Below are 2,992 nucleotides of genomic sequence, written 5' to 3'. Positions count from 1 at the left end.
CAAGAAGACATAGATGACCTCAACAAACCAATCACAAGTAAAGAAATTGAATTATTCATTCAAAAGCTTCCTAAAAAGAAAAGTCCAGGACCAGATGGCTTCACATGTGAATTCTACCAAACGTTCCAGAAAGAATTAGTACCAATTCTCTTCAAACTCTTCAAAAAAATCGAAGTGGAGGGAAAACTACCTAATTCATTCTATGAAGCCAACATCACCCTCATACCAAAACCAGGCAAAGATATTACAAAAAAAGAAAACTACAGACCAATCTCTCTAATGAATACAGATGCAAAAATCCTCAATAAAATTCTAGCAAATCGTATCCAACAACACATTAAAAGAATTATACATCATGACCAAGTAGGATTCATCCCAGGTATGCAAGGATGGTTCAACATAAGAAAATCAATTAATGTAATACACCATATCAACAAATCAAAGCAGAAAAATCACATGATCATCTCAATTGATGCAGAGAAGGCATTCGACAAGATTCAACATCCTTTCCTGTTGAAAACACTTCAAAAGATAGGAATACAAGGGAACTTCCTTAAAATGATAGAGGGAATATATGAAAAACCCACAGCTAATATCATCCTCAATGGGGAAAAATTGAAAACTTTCCCCCTAAGATCAGGAACAAGACAAGGATGTCCACTATCACCGCTATTATTCAACATTGTGTTGGAGGTTCTAGCCAGAGCAATTAGACAAGAAAAAGAAATACAAGGCATCAAAATTGGAAAGGAAGAAGTAAAACTATCACTGTTTGCAGACGATATGGTACTATACGTCGAAAACCCGGAAAAATCCACAACAAAACTACTAGAGCTAATAAATGAGTACAGCAAAGTAGCAGGTTACAAGATCAACATTCAAAAATCTGTAGCATTTCTATACACTAGTAATGAACAAGCTGAGGGGGAAATCAAGAAACGAATCCCATTTACAATTGCAACTAAAAGAATAAAATACCTAGGAATAAATTTAACTAAAGAGACAAAAAACCTATATAAAGAAAACTACAAAAAACTGCTAAAAGAAATCACAGAAGACCTAAATAGATGGAAGGGCATACCGTGTTCATGGATTGGAAGACTAAATATAGTTAAGATGTCAATCCTACCTAAATTGATTTACAGATTCAATGCAATACCAATCAAAATCCCAACAACTTATTTTTCTGAAATAGAAAAACCAATAAGCAAATTTATCTGGAAGGGCAGGGTGCCCCGAATTGCTAAAAACATCTTGAGGAAAAAAAAACGAAGCTGGAGGTCTCGCGCTGCCTGACTTTAAGGCATATTATGAAGCCACAGTGGTCAAAACAGCATGGTATTGGCATAAAGATAGATATATCGACCAATGGAATCGAATAGAGTGCTCAGATATAGACCCTCTCACCTATGGACATTTGATCTTTGATAAGGCAGTCAAGCCAACTCACCTGGGACAGAACAGTCTCTTCAATAAATGGTGCCTAGAGAACTGGATATCCATATGCAAAAGAATGAAAGAAGACCCATCTCTCACACCCTATACAAAAGTTAACTCAAAATGGATCAAAGATCTAAACATTAGGTCTAAGACCATAAAACAGTTAGAGGAAAATGTAGGGAGATATCTTATGGATCTTACAACTGGAGGCGGTTTTATGGACCTTAAACCTAAAGCAAGAGCACTGAAGAAGGAAATAAATAAATGGGAACTCCTCAAAATTAAACACTTTTGTGCATCAAAGAACTTCATCAAGAAAGTAGAAAGACAGCCTTCACAATGGGAGACAATATTTGGAAATGATATATCAGATAAAGGTCTAGTATCCAGAATTTATAAAGAGATTGTTCATCTCAACAACAAAAAGACAGCCAACCCAATTACAAAATGGGAAAAAGACTTGAACAGACACCTCTCAGAAGAGGAAATACGGATGGCCAAGAGGCACATGAAGAGATGCTCAATGTCCCTGGCCATTAGAGAAATGCAAATCAAAACCACAATGAGATATCATCTCACACCCACCAGAATGGCCATTATCAACAAAACAGAAAATGACAAGTGCTGGAGAGGATGCGGAGAAAGAGGCACACTTATCCACTGTTGGTGGGAATGTCAAAGGGTGCAACCACTGTGGAAGGCAGTTTGGCGGTTCCTCAAAAAGCTGAATATAGAATTGCCATACGACCCAGCAATACCATTGCTAGGTATCTACTCAAAGGACTTAAGGGCAAAGACACAAATGGACATTTGCACACCAATGTTTATAGCAGCATTATTTACAATTGCAAAGAGATGGAAACAGCCAAAATCTCCATCAACAGAAGAGTGGCTAAACAAACTGTGGTATATACATACGATGGAATATTATGCAGCTTTAAGACAAGATAAACTTATGAACCATGTAATAACATGGATGGACCTAGAGAATATTATGCTGAGTGAATCCAGCCAAAAACTAAAGGACAAATACTGTATGGTCCCACTGATGTGAACGGACATTCGAGAATAAACTTGAAATATGGCATTGGTAACAGAGTTCAGCAGGAGTTAGAAACAGGGTAAGACAATGGGTAATTGAAGCTGAAGGGATACAGACTGTGCAACAGGACTAGATACAAAAACTCAAAAATGGACAGCACAATAATACCTAATTGTAAAGTAATCATGTTAAAACACTGAATGAAGCTGCATCTGAGCTATAGGTTTTTGTTTTGTTTTGTGTTGTTTTGTTTTGATTTTACTATTATTACTTTTATTTTTTTCTCTATATTAACATTCTATATCTTTTTCGGTTATGTTACTAGTTCTTCTAAACCAATGCAAATGTACTAAGAAATGATGATCATGCAGCTATGTGATGATGTTAAGAATTAATGATTGCATGTGTAGAACGGTATGATCTCTAAATGTTGGGTTAATTTCTTTTTTTCTGTTAATTAAAAAAAAAAAAGAGAGAAGGGATAATTGGAGATGAAGGGATACAGACTGT

The sequence above is a fragment of the Tamandua tetradactyla genome, chromosome 4, assembly GCF_023851605.1.
Source record: "Tamandua tetradactyla isolate mTamTet1 chromosome 4, mTamTet1.pri, whole genome shotgun sequence".
Classification (NCBI taxonomy): Eukaryota; Metazoa; Chordata; class Mammalia; order Pilosa; family Myrmecophagidae; genus Tamandua; species Tamandua tetradactyla.
This window is presented reverse-complemented; position numbering follows the sequence as displayed.